Source organism: Mustela nivalis (assembly GCF_964662115.1).
Source record: "Mustela nivalis genome assembly, chromosome: 6".
Classification (NCBI taxonomy): Eukaryota; Metazoa; Chordata; class Mammalia; order Carnivora; family Mustelidae; genus Mustela; species Mustela nivalis.
This window is the reverse complement of record NC_139025.1, coordinates 3,485,582-3,507,198: the sequence shown is the minus strand read 5'-3', so window position 1 is coordinate 3,507,198 and position 21,617 is coordinate 3,485,582. Positions and strand designations below refer to the sequence as shown.

Genomic DNA, 21,617 nt, shown 5'->3' with positions numbered 1-21,617 from the left:
CCGTAGTGTCAGGCTGCCCCAGCTCATGGGGACCACCGCACACCACATAGGTCATCTCCTTCCGGGAACAGCACAGCCGCAGCGCCCAGGACAGAGGTCGCGCTGTTCACTCCAGAGGCAGTGCCCTTCCCCACCACCACCGGGCCTGCCCCTGGTCGGACACCCATTCAGTCGGTCGCATCTCTCACACCTGTTCTGATCCTCACCTCCAGGCCCAAGTCCCTGTTTGATGCTAACCTGTATTCTACACATTTCTTTTCTCAAATTCCCACTACTGGTTTTGTGAAACATTTCCACAGGGGGGACCAGGCGCAGTGCACAAGGGCTCTTTCTGTATTATTTCTGGCAAATACACCTGTGTGTGTCTACTGTTACCTCCAAAACCAGCCAAAACGAAATCTGCAATCTTACTTTTTCTGGGCTTCTAACTGAGTTCCGTATTATTAACCTAATTCTACCATTTTTCTCTTTAACTAGATGTTTAAAAAACAGCACTAAGGTTTGATCACCCTGGGTCATTGACCACGGTAAGAGCAGCCAGAGCGCCAGAAGGTTCTTGGGGCCCATGGAGCGCAAACTGTAACCACTATTGGTGCAGATCCCCGTTGGCACAGACATTAGGGAAGAGAACACAGAGGGCCTGATTTAAATTAACAAAATGAAAAAAAAAAAAAAAAAAAAAAGCCCAGGCTAAAAAAAACCTTGAGCTACAACTTGAAAGGTTGTCTATGGCTCTTTCTTATATTTCTTTCAAATTTTTATTATTTTTTATATTTATTTTATATATATTTCTTATATTTCTTTCAAATATCCCCCAAAATAATCATCCCCACAACTCCTAATGGAAATATGTACCGCAAACAGCCACCGAAAACCTGGACCTCTGCTGGTATCGTCTCGGGAACCGCATGGCACTGCTCTTTCTACAGTGACGAAGGATCATCCCAGCACATCAGACCTGTTCTGTTTTACACCAGAAGAGAGCACTGCAGGAAGGACTGCTCACTCACCAGCACGGCCGAGCGCGCCGCGCAAACATCCACTCTGGCAGGGCACAGTGCAACGTTCTGGACCCTTCCACAGACACCCCAACAACTCCCCAAAGGTGGCAGCCACTGCTGTAATGCACAGACCAGTCAGCAAAGGCAAAGAAAATTCCGCCGGAATCGTGCCACAAGTCAACTGAACTTGTCCGTGGGCCCATGCCATCCAGGTCGCAGGCAGAGTCAGTGTTTCCTATCTTCTCGGACATTTCATGTCTCTGCACTCAGTTATCACTTGAACGGGTGCATACTCGTTCACTAAGCTGACACCCCAACTGTAAACGGTGTGTCTGCTGAACAGACAGGTCAGACCTTTTTTCCTTTTTTTTTTTTTTTTAAGATTTATGTATTTGGGCGGGGAGGAGAGGCAGAAGGAGAGAGAATCCAAAGCCCACTCCCCGTGGAGCTTGAGGCGGGGCTCAATCCCATGACCCTGAGGTCATGACCTGAGTTGAAACCAAGAACTGGACACTTAACCAACTGTGCCTCATTATTTAAAAAAAAAGATCTGGGCACCTGGGTGGCTCAGTGGGTTAAGCCTCTGCCTTCAGCTCAGGTCATGATCCCAGGGTCCTGGGATCGAGTCCCGCATCAGGCTCTCTGCTCAGCAGGGAGCCTGCTTCCTCCTCTCTCTGCCTGCCTCTCTGCCTACTTGTGATCTCTGCCTGTCAAATAAATAAATAATAAAATAAAACAAATAAAATAAAAAATTTTAAAAAAGATTTATTTATTGATTTGGGAGAGAGCATGTGTGTACAAGCATGAGAGGGGGAGGGGCAGTGGGAGATGCAGACTCAGTGCTGAGCACGGGGCCCAAGGACGTGGGGCTCGATCCCAGGACCCTGAGATCACAACCCAAGTCACAGTCCGACGCTTTACTAACCGAGGTGCCACACAGGTGCCTGAACATTTCATTTTAAACCATTCTCTTCTCGGGGCGCCCGGCTGGCTCAGCGTCTGCCTTCCACTCAGGTCATGGTCCCAGGGTCCTGGAACTGAGTCCTGCACCTGGGTCCCTGCTCGGCGGGGGGTCTGCTTCTCCCTCTGCCCTCCACTCCCCTACCTGTGCGCTCATGCGCCCTCTCTCTCTCTCTCTCAGGCAAATAAATATAAAAAATCTTTTTTTTAATTTTCTGAAAAAAGTAGCTTCTGTAAAAAATAACACAATGGGGGCGCCTGGGTGGCTCAGTGGGTTAAGCCTCTGCCTTCGGCTCAGGTCATGATCTCAGGGTCCTGGGATCGAGCCCCGCATCGGGCTCTCTGCACAGCAGGGAGTCTGCTCCCCCCTCTTTCTCTGCCTGCCTCTCTGCCTACTTGTCATCTCTTTCTCTGTTACATGAAGAAATAAAAAATCTTAAAAAAAAATAAATAACACAATGAAGATGAAAACTGGGAGCATAACGGAGGTGTGGGGTTCACAGGTACGATGTCTGGCAGAGTAAAAGCACTTGCGCAATTGGTCACACAGGATTAGGGAGCAAATGGGGGGTGAGTGGGTAATCCACATTACAGGGCATACAGCCGGCGTCTGGGCCTCAGGAAACTGGCAGTTTGAAAGGCAGCTGAGACACCCATGCCCGGTGTTGGCGTGAGGAGCGGGGACCCAGGAGGTAGTCTGGAGAGCAAATTAGGAGCTGCAGTAAATGGCAGTGTCCTTCGGAGAGTCCTGGAATTTCATCCTAGAATTATTTTAAAATAGTAAAAAATCTGGTGTGCATGAAAATGTTCATTCTTATAGTAACAATAAGAATATAGTAGGGTTTTTTTTTTTTTAAAGATTTTATTAATGTATTTGTCAGAGAGAGAGAGAGAGAGCACAAGCAGGGGGAGCAGCAGAGAGAGAGAGAAGCAGGCTTCCCACCGAGCAAGGATCCCAGATGCGGGCCTCCGGGGTCATGACCCAGTGAGCCCCCTGGGCGCCCCTCTCCCACTCTTGGATAGAAGCACTTGTGTTGTTGGCCTGTACACAGATCTGCACAAACTTCCCTGAAACGGATGGACAGGGGTTCATCAGGGCCAGTCAGCCAAACGGGAAAAGCCACGCAAACGGAGATGAACACTTGAAACGATATCCAACGGTTCTGAGGAGCGAGTGAAAGTACGCACTGGCGTGTAGAAATGACCAAGACTGCATTAGAAAACCAGACCAGAGAATCACACCTCAGCAGTGGGCCACCCTGCTAACCACACAGGTTTAAGGGGCCATGAAATCACACTGATGGGACAGGACTTAACAGACGAAAAGCAGGAAGAGTGACATTTCAAATGGGCTCTCAATCAGTATCAATACAAAAAACAGGGTGACCCCGCCATGCGGACTGGGTCAAGTTAAGAGAGAGAAAAACACCAGTTACATGAATGAGAAAACCGCACCTAAAATCCAACATAAAACTGCTACCGAGGGAACTAAAAAGTAGGAACTTCCCCCAGGGACAGCAGACACAGGAAGCGGCTCTACTACTCACAGGGTCAGGGGAAGCAAAGGCAGACGCTCGAATGTTTGAAACCTAGAAAAAGGGCTCCGGTGAGCGGAGGGTGGGCTGCTGCTGCCGCCGCCGCTGCTGGGGTCTCTGAGCTGGGATTCCGTGAGCTGAGAGCCAGGGAGCTGGGAGGGAGGAAAGGCCAGCTGATGCTGAGGGTCTCTGCCAGTGGGGAAGAACGCCCGACTGGGACCAGGCGGCTACTGCGAGCAGGTGCTTTGGCCAGGAGGAGGAAGAAGGGTTACTAAGGGCATCACTCAGGGGAAGAGGAGCAGGCAGGAAGTCCCTGTCCCTTCTGCCTCCTCTGTCCCTCGGCCTCCTCCTTCTGCTAGTCTCTGACTAGCGCCCTTGAGGCAGAGCCCAACAGAGAGCAGGGGTCAGAGCCCAACAGGGGAGATAGATGCTGGGGTCAGGAGGTCCCTGCAGGGAAACGGAACAGGGTGACCAGGGAGGGATCTGCTACATCCTGGAGCACTAAGCAAGCAAGGAAACAGAATCAGGAGAAGGGGAGTCCAGCTCCTCACAGTCAGAGAAGGGAGTTAACAAGTAAGTTACAAATCCCACAGTACTGGATTAGAATCGGAGGCATCGCTGTGACCTCATGATTTTCAACGGACAGAGATATCAAAACACAGACATAAATGGCTGCGTCCATCCCCCACAGTCCTTGCTCTACCCACGGACAGGGCCTGGGGGCAGCAACAAGCACACCAAAGGGCTGGTCTTGGGTTCTCTGGACTATCCTCCCGCGGGGGAACCGGGGCTCCCTGGGCCCGCCAAAGCCCACGCTCAAACAGTCTGTGCCAGAAAGGAGAGACATGCTCGAAGAATAATGGTCAAAGTAAATACTGATAATCAGAGATTACATAAATAAGAAATCAGGAGCCCATACGGATACTCCTAAATTTTAATAAAAATCTGATGAGAAATGAGATACTTATATACTTTCAAAGCACATCCCCAAGAAACAGTTCTCAATGACAAAGGGAAGCAGCCCCTTCATGGGGACATCTGGCAGACACTGCTACCTAAATCAGAGGGAACACTATCACCAGTTATGTGACAAAAAGAAACTGCTGTCCCCAAAGAAGATACAGTGAGGAAAGGCACTGTGGCTTCTGTATTTTTTCTGCCCAAGTTACAGAACCTGAATTGAATCAGGAGGAAACAGAAGGAAAACCTAAACTGAAGGAACATTCTACCAAGTAACTGGCCTGCAATGTCCAACACTTTTAAGGTCAGGAAAGTGAAGACAAGACCGAGGAACTGTTCACACGGCAGGGAACAGACCGTCCAGGCCAAGGAGGAGCCATATGTGGCCTGCGTGCGCCCGGGTGTCACGGTGCCACGGAGCGGAATGTCAGTGGCTGGTGGCCCTTCCGGGGCTTTGAAGAGCATCTCACTCTCAAACAGTTGAGGGCACTTCTGTGTACTGCCTGTTATTTGCGACTTTTCTCTGAGTTGGAACATGTTTCAAAAAATTTTTTAAACATCTTTTAAAGATTCTCTCTATCTGGAAACAGGCTGTTGGGGGCAGGAGTGGAAGCAGAGAGAGCAGAGGGTGCCGCCTCCCCTCAAGAGAGGGCAACGGTGGCTTGGAGACCCACGACGGCAGAGGCAATGCTGCCGGCCGGGACGCGAGGAGGAAGACGCTAGGCTCTGGCAGGGCGGTGGTCTGCGCTGTGGACAGGCGCCAGCAACTCACAGCGACACCCAGGACGAGCAGGTCTGGGTGGGGGAGGAGTCACGGCGGAGACGCGGAGTCCAAGCACTCTGGTTTCCCCGCCGAGCCCAAGATAGCGAAGAGACCAATCTTGTCCCGGCCCACGGCTGCTCCATCCTTTCGGAAAAGCCTCACTTCGGAAGCACCAGCTGCCACGGGGGCGGAGGAGCGCGGAGGCCGGCAGGGGAGAGCGGCAGGAACCGGGAGACGAGCTCGCGGAGAGGAAGGAGCCTCCGCTCCGTCCCCGGTGCTGCCTGCTGACCTGACTAGCGCCTGCGACGCTAGAGGTGAATTGTATGAACTAGACCCACTGGGTGGGACCCGGCTGTCACACACCCTCAGCATATCCAGGGTGCAAAGCAAAGCCATCTGGGACGCGTTTTGCGTCTCATTTGTACTAAGGTTCTCCTAGCAGACACACATCTTACGTAACGCGAACAGATGAGCCGCACTCCTCGGAATGTTCGAGTTTCACGGAGAGCGTGAACTTGTAGCTTCTGAAGATGAGAAAACTGGTATGAATTCTGGGAAGGTGACGTACGGCTCCTTCACATTCCATGAACAAACACTGAAAGGCACCCACTCAGCAGGTCCTCCCCAGGCCCCTCCAACGTGCCAGCACGAGGACCCCCTGCCAACGGACAGGCTCCGGCACCGCCCCGCGGGGCAGTGTGGGGGTCCAGGGCCCGCCCCACGTCATGGACCCCACACACCGTCCCCTGCTGCTGCACCTGCGCACCGTCTCAACAAGTCCCCACCATGCCTGAGCCCCTGGTCAGTCACACGGCCTCTCTCTCCCGTCCCTCTGATGCAGACTCTAATGCTCACTGGCCAGTGCCCCGCGTGCGCCCTCCCCAGCCCCACAGGCCATGACACCATCGCCGCAGGGGCCGGGGGACCACATCGCTGCCCCGCTCCAGACTCCTCCACGGCTTCCCGCGGCTCCTGGCAAGACCGCGCGTGCTCCCAGAGCTGGCTGCGTGCGCAGGGCCCCCTGCCTCCCCCAATGCCCACTCCAGCCTCGTGCTTCACCCCCGTGCTCCCCGCGATCCTGCCATACGCGGACTGTCACTCAGGCCCTCAGTCAACCCTGGGTCTTCCCAAGCAGACCCTTCAGCCCCGGACAGCCTCTCACCCCTGCCAGCTCTGACCAGCTGACCAGGTCAGGAGCCTGGCAGTCCGCACGAGGCAGGCCTCAGAGCTGTGCCTGCTCACTGCCATCTTCCCCAGGGGGCCAGAAGGCCCGGGAAGGCAGGGCTACCGCCACCGGTCCCGCCTGCTCCCCACGCCCCTGGCGCAACAACGCAGCTGACTGAGGGACGTCACCACGCGCCATCAGGAAAGGTCACTTCCTTTACAGGATGGGCGGCAGAGTTCCTAAGGTAAAAATATTTAATGACCTGATATTAAGAGACTACTAAAAGACTGAACAAAGCTTGAGCCCTTGGAGAGCGGAATGTTGATTAGATTTTCCTCCCCCACCTTCATTCTTCCACAACCCAAGACTGTCCGCAGGAGAACTTCTCTTGATGCCCCGATTTAAGCCCTGAATTAATTGTGGGCAGCCACTGGCCAACAGGAGATCCCAACTGCAAGGAAAAACTGGGGTCCAGTGTTCCCTTTAAACAGGAAAACACTTGCCAGGAAGGGCTGGGGGCGGAGGGAGGCTCCTCGGCTGAAACGGACAGAAAATCACTGTGAAACGAGAAGCTGAGGCCCCTCCCCCCTCGTGGATGTGTCTATCCAGGGAGGAAATCAGATCAGAGTGGCTGGAAGGAGTGCCCAGGGAGGGACAGCTGGAGGAAAGAGGACTATGTCACAGGGCACCAGGCCACGGGAAGGCAGACACGAAGTCCCACTCTGTCCCTTCCCAGCACGCACCCTGGCCTCCCGCTGGACTCGACTGGCCCTGCGCCCTCGTCACCCACTCTCTCTGCTGTTCCAGCCACAGCCACTCACTGGTCATGTACTTGGAAGTGGAAATGGTCTTATAAATCATTCAGTCCAAGTAATACATTTACTACTTAAGAAACAGGAGCCCCAAAGGCCAAGGGACTGACTGTCAGCTCCGCTCTTTGGTGTGGTGCTCCACTCCTAGGAAGTCCTCCCTGGCAGCTACTGGCTGCTGCTCTGGTCCCATCCAGAGACCACAGGACAAAGCAGCAGCCCCACAGCTGGCTGGGTGCAAGGGAAGAGCCCAGAGGGTTCTGGAAGCCCCGAGGCGACAGGCCAAGACATGCCGGTGCTCTAGGGACCTGGTTTCTCCTCGGGGAGAAGCAGCCAGGCCAGCAGCCCAGGACCACGGGTGTGGCCACAGCAGAAGACCACCAGGGGCAGGGTCTGACTCTGACTGTGATGAGCACACGCTGAGAACTAGAGAGCAGGGCAGGACTGAGAAAGGGCCAGTGGTCAGCTAGCGGGTGGCAGAAAAAGCAGACACTTCCCTACAAGGACCAGCTTCCAGTTCCAGTTCCCAAACTGCTTCAATTTATTCTCACCATCAGACCAGGGTTCAACCTACAGAAGATACATCCCTATCATGAAGTTTTCGAAAAACGTGCTTAACTTATATCAAATGAGATTTGCTTTAATACTAACTTCGTGAGAGGACCGGACACTTTCTTCCACGGCGAGTGGGTCACAAAGCCGTCTTGTTACAAACCACGGGTTCTGAATCTTCAGAGAAGCCCTGTTAAGTCCCAGATAAAGCTCTCTAAACCTGGGCCCTCCCACACAGGCTGGTAATCAGGAACCCTACTGTGGGCATTACTTTTAAACGCAATTTCGGGTTTTAGAGAACCGAAAGGGAAGCCCTTTCATACCGCTCTGACCCAGAAGGCAAGGCAGGCACAGACGGAGGCAGAGAAAACCGGAGGAGCGAGGCTGAGGGGAGGCTGCACTGAGTCAAGTGAACCCGGAAAGGTCTCCCTCCCACCGCCTGCCGCCACCCGGGGACGGCGCGCCCACCTCGGCTAGCCTTGCTCAGACCTGGGCTCGGGACACACCCGCGGCTCAGCCACGCCTGCCGTCCTCTTTGTGGCCACTGGGTCGCTGCCTGATTGCTTTTCTCAACTGGCTGTTTGCTTCACTGGGTCTGTGTCACTCTGTGAATGACTAGAGAGAAGCCACACCGTGTCGTTGCCGCACATCACTCAGGGGTGTCTGTCTCTTTCACGGCCCGCTGGAGGCCTGCGAAGGAGGCCACGCCTCCAAGACGGGGAGCCTCACTGCCAAGTGCAGGGCACCGTCCTCTGGGATTCCTCTGTCATAGCGAAGAGCCCCCGCGGTGTGAGAAGAGATCTGCACCACATATGTCTGTCTCGTAAAGCCAACCTCCCGCCGAGGTGAACACAGATAAATGTTTAACTTCAAAAAAATCCGAGTGTGCAACGCAACGACATGAAACACAGCCAACCGAGGCACATACACAAGTCACATGAACGCACCAAAGGCGCCAAGAGAAGGCGGCACAACGCTCCGGGGCTTTCCCGGTGAGAAAGCCGGCTGCAGGCCACTTCTCCCGCGGCGCATGGCAGCAGGCCGCGCGTGCTCACTCTCCATGGAAGACACGGGAGAATCTACAGGACAGAACGCGTGCCGGCTGTCAGATGGCGGGGGCAGGGGCGGGGGGCACCTCCCCTGAGAGCACCACTTCCTCACCAAAGGCAGGCACAGGACCCCAGGGCCGGGCGTCACACCCCCACGGCGCTGGGCCCCGCGCCCACCCCGCAGGCTGCCTGGGCTCCCCCGGGGTTGCCTCCTCCCCAGCTAAGAAGGGCGCTCACCCAGATGAGGGCCGGGAGAGCTGCACGCCCCCCGCACGCCCCCCCAGCACGGAGCACAGAGTTTCCCGAAGAGCAGCACCGGCTACTGGGTGGCGGGCTCTCTCCTCGACGGCAGGAGGGTTACTCAGAAGTCACATCAGACAGTAAGTAAACCAGCTCCGCCCCCAGAATCACCCGGGAACCCGGCTGAGCTACCCACCAGCAAGGTGCACCTGTCACCAACACGTTTTACCGGGCAGAGTCACCGGGCAGAGTCACCGCGGACAACACCCAGGTGGCACTCAGCAGTTGCCACCAAGAGGGAAGCCCACGTGCACACCTTCCACGTCAGTGTGCCGTGGGCGGTGGCTCCCAGACCTGTCTACTGGGGAGACGAGGAGAATCTCACCTGCTGAGACCAACCCATCCAACAGCCTCCCTCTTCTCTGATCCCTGACATCTGCCGCATGTCTGCAGTGGGCCTGCCCACCTTGGGGACTTGCAGGACTAGTGCGGGTGACTCTGATCACTTAGTGACCCTCCCACTTCAATCTGACCTGCATGGCTACTTTTCTTCAGTGACACCCCATTTAAGAATTTCTTTCCTTTTTAAAAGATTTTATTTATTTGGCAGAGATCACAAGTAGGCAGAGAGGCAGGCAAAGAGAGAGAGAAGGAAGCAGGCTCCCTGCTCAGGAGAGAGCCCGAAGTGGGGCTCGATCCCAGGACCCTGAGATCATGATTTGAGCCGAAGGCAGAGGCTTAACCCACTAAGCCACCCAGGCGCCGCAAGAATTTCTTTATAAACGTAAGATATGAAGGGACAACCAAAGGGACCATCAGGCCTCAGGCACTCAACAGACTGCTGCCTAGTGGGACTGAGAGGCTCACACCCTTGTTCAAAGGCTCCGCAGACCTTCCGCACTGCAGTCGGCGGTGCACAGGAGAACTGACTTCCGATGGCGGGTCAGGGGTGCTGCTATCCCGCTGCCGTGGGGGAGACCCACACGACTTCCTGCAGTAACCGGAGGTTTCACAGAAGAGTCCTGGTTTTCTCGCTGTTTTGTTTGTCTGGGCTCCAGGTACCGGCCATGGTCTCTGCAGGTGGGAGGGTCACCCAGGAATGGAGGGCATGTCTGCTGCACCTGCTACTGCTACCACCTGCGGCATCAGCGCGGCCACGAGCGACAGGCCCCGAGTCTGCCAGGAGCGCCTGCCTGCGGCCCACACGCCGGCTACCCTCTGCGGCTGGCCCCGAGGACCCCGGGATTCTGTACCCGAGGACATTATGTCACTGGCGTCTGTGTTGACTGAGTAAATGATTACAAGAGACCATACATGACAGCACCTTGAGGAGCCTGGGGGGCTCAGTGGGTTAAGCCTCTGCCTTCGAGACTCAGGTCATGATCCCGGGGACCTGGGATCGAGCCCCACATCAGGCTCCCTGCTCGGTGGAGAGCCTGCTTCCCCCTCTCCCCCTGCTCATGCTCTCACTGTCTCCGTCTCTCTCTCAAATATACAAATAAAATCTTAAAAGCATTTTGTAAACTACAATATTGCACAAAAATGCTTTTAGTCCCTGATGGAGTGACAACTACCTCACCAATAAATACTCAAAAGGTTTTATTTACAGGTCCTAAAATCTGTCAGAATCATTCAACAGCCGCTGTTTGCCAGGCAGTGTGGGCAGCTCCGAGCCAACCCCACCTTCCGCATCCGCGGGAGGAGCAAGTCTGCTCTACAGAAGATACTCAATCTTCAGATAAAAGCAAAAAGGCAGGGAAGCCGGGAATGCTGCGGGGTAGGGGAGGCGAGCTGCTTCTCTCGGGCCGGCGGTCTGGACGGAAGCCGGCCAAGCGGTGGGGTCAGGGTCGGAGTGTATCTGAAGGAGCGCGCACAGGGTTTCCTGCAGGACCAGCTTGCCGTGGGGGAGGCAGCGGATCCCGGAGCCTGGGCTCCCGTGAATGTGGGTCCTCGGTATCCAGCTGGGTCAGAGTCACCGGCGCGGGTGAGATCCCCAGGGGTTAGCAGAGATAGAGGAGGGCCCGGGGCTGGCCCTCTGGCTATCGGAAGGCTGAGGGAAGAGAAGGAACCAGCCGGAGCCTGGAGGAGCAGCTGGCTCGATGCATGGGAACCAGGCCCTCCGCACGAAGGCAGCGGGGCTGACGATCAGCCACCGGTGTTCGCCACGGAGAGACCACGGCGGCCCCGACGCAGAAGCGGCTTTCGGGGAACAGTGAGGGACACAAGTCGAGGGAGTCTGAGGATGGGAGAAGGGGTCGTGAACACAGGGAGAGCAGATCCCTCTGAAGAGCTCTGCTGCTGAACAAAGAGCTCACTAGAGGCCTCAAGTCCTTTCCACCAAATGTTTTTGTGAACACGAGAACGAAACCCATGCATCCTGAACAGAGGTTAAAGGCGATCCGTTCCAAAACCAAGCTCGTGTCCCTCTGACCAACTGACCTAAGCAAGTGCGGGCCAGGACGGGAAGGCTCTGTGACAGACGCCACAGTCTGATAAGCAAAAAGTTCATCTCCTCCAGCGCAGATGCCACCACTGAGCCCCAACTCCAGGCTTCCCAACCCACGTCTGAGCTTCAGGAAGCGACCCACGGAACACAGCCCCTTCCGTGCAGTGTTTCTGTGGCGTTGCCCGGACCTTGGTGGTGTCTGCTGGGCTGGGCCTGCACCAAGCTCCAAACACAAGGGCCACACCAGCTCTTGGTATTTTGTTTTGGGTTTTTTGGGTAGAAAGTAATGATATTACTCACTGGCTTTTCTTTAGCTTTTCCTGATCCTTCTCCACTGAATTGTGAGTAAAAAGGTTTTATTTTGATAAAATTATTTATGAACACATATTGCTTTATGGACTCAACTGCTGGGATTACACACACACACACACTTTTTTCTTTCTTTGGATTGCACACAGATTCCACAACATAGATTCGCACCACACGGAGGGATGTCAGAGACTAGCAATCAGAGTGCGGCCTTCTCGTCCAGCAATACAGTATCACGCCCGCCCTCGAGTGGTTTTGTAATTCCAAGTCTTACTGTGTTAACTAGATAACCAGGAATCCCAGTAAGGGACACAGCTTACCTTTAATAAACATTCTATGTAGTTAAAGACAAAACGTAGGCCACCAGCACACAGTGCCCGGCATCCTCTGGCTACAAAGGGTGCCCTCAGGTCAGCTGGGGAAGAGCCCGCATACCTAGCACGAAGACCAGGCCACCCTGGGAGTGCTTAGCCCACCCTCAGGAGGACCATGGGAAACCGTCTCCGGCGGCAGGACAGGCAAGTCAAGGATGGCCTCCTCGCCCTGCCCACCACGAAGCCAGAGCCGTCCTGAACAGACACGACATGCCTCCTGTACACTGGGCAGTATGACCAGGGTGCAGGAAGCATGGCAGGATGACAGCAAGGCCGGGGACTGTCTGCCTCTCTTCCTCCCAGGATGCTGCGTGTCACAATGCCTCTGTGCCCAAGGCTGGAGCCCTGGGGCAGAGTGAGTCCGAACCCGCTCCCCCGGCTCCGACTGTCCAGTCGGCCTGCACCAGAGAAGGGAGCAGGAGAAAGTAAAATCAGAAGGTGGGAAGTCTGCAAAGCCTCCATCGGCAAATCAACACATGAAAAAAAAGGTGACTGAATCTCAGTAATCAGTAATTTGGGGGAACTTTCAACAACCAAATAATATCCACCAACCTTCTGTTACTTCTGTTACAATCGTTCAGTTTAGGCCGCAGTCCTGTTTAAGAAGCGTGAGAAGGCAGGACCTGGCCGAATACCTGACATCTGTATCTGTCTTCTTGCTTCCACCCCCAATGTCTGATAAAATAGTAAATCCACCCCATTGCTAACAGCAGCTACCACCTTCCAAAGGTCTTTATACGGGTCAGGGATGTCACAAAACAATCTCTAAACCCTGCAGGACAGAGATTACCACCTGCTTTTGACAGATAAGTAAACTAAGAGAACACAAAGTTCACGTTCATATAAGTGGCTGGTATTTTAACTCTTTTCTTTATTTCTCACAATATATAAATTATTTATATTTCCTTAACATTAAAAACTTCCAATTTTAGAATGAGAGGAAAATCTAACCGCCCTTGTTTTTCTTGTTGCTCATTCGGTCGGCCGAGCGTAATGGCAGTTTCTGCGGGTGCCCCTGCTGCAAATATGCAGCGGCGTGGGCTGCGCTCCGCACAGGACAATCACAGGGGCTTCCGCTTTCGTGATCAGTCATCTTCTGCGGAACCAAGAGTCAGTGGAAGCCAGGACTGTTTAGGTTACACGAAGTGTATCGCCCAAATTCTTTAAAATCTGGAACAAAAGCAATTCTTTCATGCTCCTCTAAACAGATTCTTCAACACCCTACTCCTATTTGTATCTCCTAAAACGTAAGTGCACCCAGACGCCCCAGCCACGTCTACCAAAGACACGAGAGTGTTTGGCAGCTTTTGTCAAGTCGTCACAAACCCGTAACCATGCAAACGCACACTAACAGGAGAGCACACGCACGACGTGCAGCGTTTGTGCAGCGGCACACCACTCATCAGAAGAACGAACCGCCACCACGTACAACACTGATTAATCCCAAGGGCAGAGTATGACGCGTGATTCCACCGTCTGAAGTTCAGAAACAGACAGCTCCAGGAGAGCGCAACGAGGAAGGCAGGCCTGTCAGTGTTAAGACAACCGACCACCCATACCCAAAAGAATAAATAGGAGCCCCTACCTCACACCAAATACAAAAAGTAACTCAGAAACGATCAAAGACCTGGGGCACCTGGGTGGCTCAGTCAATTGAGCATCTGCCTTCAGCTCAGGTCATGATCCCAGGGTCCTGGGATCGAGTCCCGCATCCAGCTCCCTGCGCAGTGGGGAGCCTGCTTCTCCCTCTGCCTGCTGGTCCCCCTGCTTGTGCTCTCAGTGAAATAAATAAAATACTTAAAAAAAAAATCAAAGACCTAAAAGTAAGAGCTAAAACTATAAAACTCTTAGAAGAAAGAGTAGGTAAAAATCTTTGTGACCCTGGATTAGGCAACAGTTTTTTAAATACGAAACCAAAAACATAAGCAAGAATAATTTTTAAAAATAAACTGGACTTCATCAAAACTAAAAATATTTGGACTTCCAATGACACCAATGAAAAAGAAATGACAAACTACAGAATGGAGAAAATACGTGCAAATCTGCAATTAGGCACAAATTCATATACCTGATAAGGAACTTGTATCCAAAATATACCAAAATACTGATATATCCAAAATATACCAAAACATAAATCAATAATACCTGCTTTTTATTTGTTAAGATTTATTTGAGAGCGCGCACACACACGTGTAACCACAAGGAGAAGGAGGGGCAACGCGAGAAGAGGGACAAACAGACGTCCCGCCAAGTGGGGAGCCCAGTGATCCCAGGACCCGAGATCATGACTTGAGCTGAAGGCAGACGCTTAACTGAGCCATCCAGCCCCTCCATGTACAACTCACTAATAAGGCAAATCAGGGCGCCTGGGTAGCTCAGTCAGTTAACCGTTCGATTGACTTCGGCTCAGGTCATGACAAAACATCCGTTTATTTTATTTTATTTTATTTTTTAATCATCTAATTTAAAAATAGCCAAAGGATGTGAGCAGACATTTCTCTGAAGAAGACACACGGGTGGCCGACAGACAGGGGAGCGAGCGCTCAGCATCAGGGAATTGCACATCGAAACCACAGTGCGCTGCCACTTCACACACGTCAGGATGGTTAGAATGAAAAAAGACCAATCGTAAGAAGCGCTGGCGAGGTGACGGGGAACCGGGAGCCCTCACACACTGCGAGCAGCGCTGGACAACGAGGGAGGCACTTTGGAAAACAGTCCAGTCACTCCTCAAAATGCTAGACATGGAGTCACCCCAAAACTCAGCAATTCCACTATGTCCATGAAGACCCTGTACACAAATATTCATGGCATCACCAGAGTAGCCAAAGACAAGCCACGACCCCCGGTCCATCACCTGACGCACGGATGCACAAAATGTTGTCTATCCACACCACGCATTCTTCAGTCATAAAAGGAAAATGTGCTCCCACCACGCGGATGAGGCTTACAAACACTGTAAGGGAAGGAGCCAGTCATATCGGATCCGTCCTTTTATAGGAAATGTCCAGAACAGGCAAATCCACAGAGACAGAGCAGGAGGCCAGAGGTGGGGGGAGGGGAGAGGGCAACCACTAATGGGCACAGGGTTTCTTTTAGGGGCGGCGAAAATGTCCTAGAACTAGACAGCGGTAACTGTACAATTCTGTGACATTAAGATCACTTCATCATACACTTAAAAAATAATAAATGTGAAAAGGAGGCATAACTAATCTATGATATGGGTCACAAAGGTGCTTACTCCTGGAAGAAGGGGCTCCACGCTGTGGGGGAGGGGCCGCACGGAGCCGGGGAGGGGCCGCAAGGAGCCCGCAAGGGTCCGTGATCATTCGGTTATTCAGAAGGTACTAGGAATATTGGAAGAAATGACGGAGAGAAGCAGCGGACACACAGGCTGAGAGCAGACCCGAGCTGGACGCGGCCACCCCACTGGTACCACGAGCTACGGCACCTGAGCTCCAGACTCCTCTGCGGTAAACCCGGGGCAAGCGGGGCTGAGGGTTACTGGGAGGTAGGGCCGCCCTGACCGCGTCGTGATCACCTGCTCAGCACAGAAGACTGCCGGCTCCCCCGCCCCACCCCGTGCTCCTCACCGGGGCACACAGCACCTGCTCCCCCATCCCACACCTCTGGCGCTCCCCTGCAGCCTTCCCTGCCTGGTCGCCTGAGCCGGAAACCAGCACTCCAGTGCTCTCCACCATCTTCATCTCCCTTTCCAGCAGCACTGGGCGCGGGGCTCCTCCCTGCTGGGCCCGCAGGACACAGAGTAGGAGCCCCTGACATCGCCGACCGCCCTCTTCGGTGTGGTCTCAGCCCTTCACGGCCCTGCTCGCTCAGGACCTTCACACACGGAGCACCTTTGATCTGAACACAAGTGCACGGATTCTCGAATAAAAGGGCTGTTATTTAACTCACTCAACTGTAAAATACTAGAAAGACAAATTAATGCCAGAGATACAAAACACTACTCTAGCACACATCCTGAGACCAGCAGAATCCTATTTAAACCTTCCACACAGAGCTCCTGGGTGGCTCAGTCAGTGAAGCGTCTGCCTTCGGCTCTGGTCGTGGGATCCAGCCCCATGTCAGGCTCCTTGCTCCCTGGGCGCCTGCTCCTCCCTCTCCCTCTGCCTGTAGCTCCCCCTGCTTGTGTTCTCTGTCAAATAAATAAATAAAATCTTTAAAAAAAGTAAAAAAAAAAAAAAACCCACTTCCATCAATGTGCATGATAACTGCCCAGAGCTAAGTATTTAGGGACCTGAGTCCAGTTTCACACTCTCTCTGCACTGGATGGTCAGTACACTAGGAACACTGTGGTGGGAAAGCAGGGGAAGAAGGGTCTTATGGGTGATGCCCCCTTCACCTAAAATCCATTCCGGCTTTCATTTTATTTTGTGACGAGCTCTATACTTCTGCATGAGGAATACACATCTCCATGAGGCATAAAACCATTTCTACAAAAATCACAAGAATCTTCTAGAACCCAGTCCTCTGCCAAACACCCGAGGCTACAAAGGGATGCTAGCCTGCAGCCCCAGCAGCCAGACGGGAAAGCAAGCAGGAAAGGAAGATTCAAAAGGGCAGCCCTCGAAGCCCCGCCAGCAGGTGTCTGATGTTTCTGACCCCAGGAAGCAGCCGAGCAGCCGAGATCCACTCCCCCTCCTCCGCCAGGCCGGCCGGCCTCGCCCCCTAACAGCTTCAGGGCTAGGCCGCTTCCACCAGCCTCAACCACCTCTGGGGGCTGCCAGGGCTAAGGTGGAGACAGTGCCTTATTAGGACGCTTCTAAACATGGAAAAGGATCTAGTTTTCTTTCTCCTAAGAAGAGGCTTTTAAAAATTGTTTGAGCAGCAGTAATATTTTAGATGTGATAAAAAGTTTCACTCATTTGAAATATGCATCGATTCAAGGTCAACGATTAAATCTGTCCACTGTCCACATTAAATGGTACGTCCTATTATCCAACTGAACCTACACACTTGTAAGGTACGTTTTTAAGAAAATAAACCCTCTGTGATTGATAGTTTTTCAGTAATATAAAAATGACAGCATTAAAAAAAAAACCCACAAAGGAAAATAACCGAGACACTTAGGAGAGAAAAAAGGTACATGTCCTCCTGAATCTTTTCTCCTTAACAACTCACTGTCGTGAAAATAGGTTGATTAACAGGGAGTAAGGAAGCTGAATTTATCTAAGACTTTTTAAACCATTACTCTGGCTTCATCTAGCCATTGGCAAGCTGGTCCTCTTCCCAGTGGGTGGCTAGAGACGGACACACTAAGGAGATGGCAAATGACAGGCGCTTTCCTTAAATCAACAGAATTTTATTGGAAGGCTGACAAATGTTTAACTTCAGAAAAAGACCTGCAGCTTTGCACAGGCTGCATCTGCATACTAGAAGGTCTGTCAAAAGTGCTTTCTCCTTAAACCAGTCCTTCGGTAAAAATGAATTCTATTACAACATATGATCACCAAAAACCCACACTTTTCCAGAATCTCTGGCGCTTCTGAGTGAACTGAGGATCTACACACACCGGCACTCATCTCGGCCTGGCCGCCTCTGCCTCCCGGCCAACCCTTCAAAAGCACAGCCTTGCCCCTGGCCTCCCTGGCAGGACGCCCCCCCCCACCCCCGACCTTCCCGAGCTGGGTTACAGGAACCCAGTGGGAACCTGCAGGCACCAGAGAGCACAGCCTCAGGCACAGACGCGGATGAGGACACCTAACTTTTGGTCAGCTCGACGACCAGCCCAAAAGGCTTCCAGTGCCGGTTCAGGCCCCTCACTCCCTCCGACCCCCACCTAGCATCCGCTGAGGCCTCCTCCACACACCCTGTCGTGCCCTGAGTCACCCGGGCTGGGCCTCTGGCCTCTCCCTGCCCCTGGGGCCTGTGTGGACCTCTGCCCTACCGGGCACCTGGCAACCCGAGCGAGGGAGGGAGCCTCGTGCTCCCGTGACTGCTCACACATCCGGACACAACGAAAACCAAAGGTCCCGCTTCACAACCTCGGGCCACGCAGTATCTTCCCTGTCTCTCCGGCTCCTGGAAGCTGGCGCAGACTCCCTACCCACCATCCAGGCCAGAAAGTGGGGGGGGAGGGGACGGACATGCAGAACAGGAAGGGGGGGACCACCAGGCACAGGACGGGGGAGGGAGCGACAGCCCGCACGGGAAGGGGGGACAGCCGCCCGAAAGGAGGACCGCACCTGAGAGCTCCGAGCCCGCACCGCGGATGTCAACTTGGATTTCAACTACGGTCATAAACTCAGAACAAAATACCTCCAATGCTGACAAGAGACAAAGAAAAACACATATAAAAAGGGGGTTAATTTCCCTAATACAGAGTGCTAAGAAGCTGACAGGGAAAAGCTGAACAAGCCAACAGAAAGTAATGAGGAGGAGGGAAGGGTTTTAGCTAAACATTAATCAACTCTTTAAATGTTCTCGCGTTCACGATGCTGCCCTGGGGGAAACCATGGGGGAGGTGAATCAGACTTGTGGGCTCGGGGAGGAAAGGCGGGTCCCCAGGCCCACGCTGGAGAGACAGCCGGTCACAAGACCAGGGAGAAGGTAGGCAGTAAACGCGGCCATCCCCCATCCCCGCCACCCCCCATCCCCGCCTGGAACGTTAACCACAGACCTCGGGCACGGCTGACCCCACACCCGGCCCACCCTCAGGATCTCAAGCCAAGTCAGTCACTGAGGAAAAACACACCTCCTAACAGTAAAAACGCGTGCACACACCCACAACAACAAAAACATTTCAAATAAAGGAAATATCTCATTTTTTACAACAATTGGTAACCCCCAAATAACTCTTTCCCACAAAATATACTAGATCAACAGTGAGGAATGACTTGCCACCAGCCTTATTTGTCTCGCTAAGAAAACACTAAAAAGAAGTTAAAACGGCCCAAGCAGGATGGGGCAAAGGGCCTGGTTTCTTCAACAGAAGAACTGAAAATGGGGGGCCTGGAGGGGTGGGGGGTGCGGGGGTGTGGGGGAGGGAGCCTGTAGGTCAAGAGACGAAGGAGGTGCGCGTACAAATGCTGTGTGCAGACTCCGCGCTCCCACGGACCAAACCGACTGGAACCGCAACCAAAAGGAAATGCATGCCGTGATGGAGTTTCTGGTCATGCTGGAAAATCGGCTTTCATTTTTTAAAAAGATTTTATTTATTTATGGCTTTTGGGTTTTCAGTATCATAATGTCACTACAGCTATGTTTTTAAAAAATATACTATTACTATTATTAAGATTTTATTTATTTATTTGTCAGGGAGCCAGAGAGAGCACATGCAGGCAGAGTGGCAGGCAGAGGCAGAGAGAGAAGCAGACTCCCTGCTAAGCAAGGAGCCCGATGCGGGACTCGATCCCAGGACTCTGCGATCATGACCTGAGCCGAAGGCAGCAGCTTAACCGACTGAGCCACCCAGGCATCCCTTATTATGATTTTTAGACATTGTACTTATTTATCTGAGAGTAAGAAAGCACAAAGCAAGAGGATCGGCAGAGGGAGAGGGAGAAGAAGGATTTCCGCGGAGCAGAGAGCCCGATGCGGGACTCGATCCCAGGACCCTGAGATCATGACCTGAGCCGAAGGCAGAGGCTTAGCCCACTGAGCCACCCAGAGGCCCCCTACCACTGTGTTTTTAAAGAAAGCCCTTACCTTCTTAAACTGTATACTGAAATATTTACAAATGAGACCATAAATGTCTTGGATTTGCCTCAAAATAATCCTTTTTGGAGAAGAGGGGGGATAAAAAGAAAGAGAGCGACCACGATCTGACAACAGTCGAATATGGGCGTCATCCCACTCTCTGCTTCTTAATATCTGAAATGTCCTACAATAAAAGCGATCGAAATTTGCAATGGGAAATATTTCCAATTGCTACCATTTTTATTAATACTACTTATGAAAATAAAGAATATCAACACATGAAAAATTCAAGCCACTCCAAAACAGAAATGACTTTTTCATACCAGGGGTCATCGCTATTTCTGACCTAAACAGAGGACAGCTGAAGGCGGGACGTGGGATGCCCGGCTAGACAGCTTTGAAAACGGGTCTCCTTGTACACACTGTACCCACTGTACACACTGTACCCACTGTACCCACTGTACACACTCAAAACCAGAAAGACTGACTGCAAACCAGCACCAGCGGCCGCTGCAACGACTCGGGAGTCTTCCTCACCGGCAGCACATCCAGACGCAAACATGAGCTACACGCCCAGTTTGGTGGGACGCAGTCTGGTTTACTGCCAGCCTTCCTTCTGGTCATAAAACAGTTTTACGAGCGGCTAAAAAACCTGTACACACTCTGCCGAGCTGACGTGACTAATGGTTTCAGTACTCCGCGTCACAGACGTACACACGCTGGCACAGCCGCACCTCGGCCTGCTGAGATCCTTCTACTGCTAAGTGCTCACCCACAGGCGCCCCTTTAACTTAGGAGCCAGGGAACGCTTCATGAAAAGTGAACGAGTTACACTTCTCCACGCCAATCTTTATTTTACCAGTAAGGTTCATTACTGGAAAATATTTTTCTTAGATGATACATGCAGTATTTCATGCATCGCCAGATGTACAGTACAATCAACAAGAATTACTAGAGCAGGAAAAATAAACCATAAGAAACCAGACATGGGTGGTATGAAATGACAGTAACTGAGAATGACACAGATTTTTCAAGTTTCTAGTCTTAGTAGTAAATGAAGTTTTATTGATATTACAAACCAATTGTGATGAAAATGCTACCAAAGAAGAAAAAATAAAAAATATGTTCAATGAAAGCATCTGGCAATACTCGAAAATATCATCATTCATTAGGGACTAGTAATTGTATATTATTTTAGCAACTTCCCAAGTAATCCATGACAAATGGAAATCCAAGGAGTACCTGTATTTGAAGGAAAAATCACTGGAAGGAAAAGTTCCAAGGTGAACAAAGAACTAGTCCCAAAAGCAGCAGATAAGTCGAAGAAAATGTTAGAACACTCTCATGAGTATCCACCATCCATCACCTCACCATGATCACGAAGCAGAAACTTCAGGAGGGAGACACCGTGAACCTGGAAATCACACTCCGTCAAGCAAACTACCAAGACGGAGAGGGACAGTACAGCATTTTTAGACATTCAGTGGCTTGGAAAGATTACTACCCTTGATCTCTACAAGGGGAAAAATGTTACATACACACACATATCTGTATTTATGTAACATATATATCCTCTCCTCACTGTGAAAAGACTCTAGCAAATCACCAACCCCCCCCCCCCCCCCGCCCAGAATCCACAGACTAGTGATATGAGGATAAGAAACCGTGGCGGCTGGACAGGACCAGGAGCAGCACAGAAAGTGAGAAAGAAATCACAGGGGACTCTTCGGTGCTGACATCTGGAGGATTCTCCTACTCAAGGAACAAGACAGGTCCATTCTGTCCGGGACAGTCA

At 52.2% G+C, this 21,617-nt stretch overlaps 1 protein-coding gene across 2 annotated transcripts in view; it reads right to left on the bottom strand.

Annotated features, from left to right (window-relative positions):
- Window positions 1–21,617, bottom strand: part of CDC42BPB (CDC42 binding protein kinase beta) — a 98,334-nt gene that overhangs the window by 59,485 nt on the left and 17,232 nt on the right. The window lies entirely within an intron of this gene.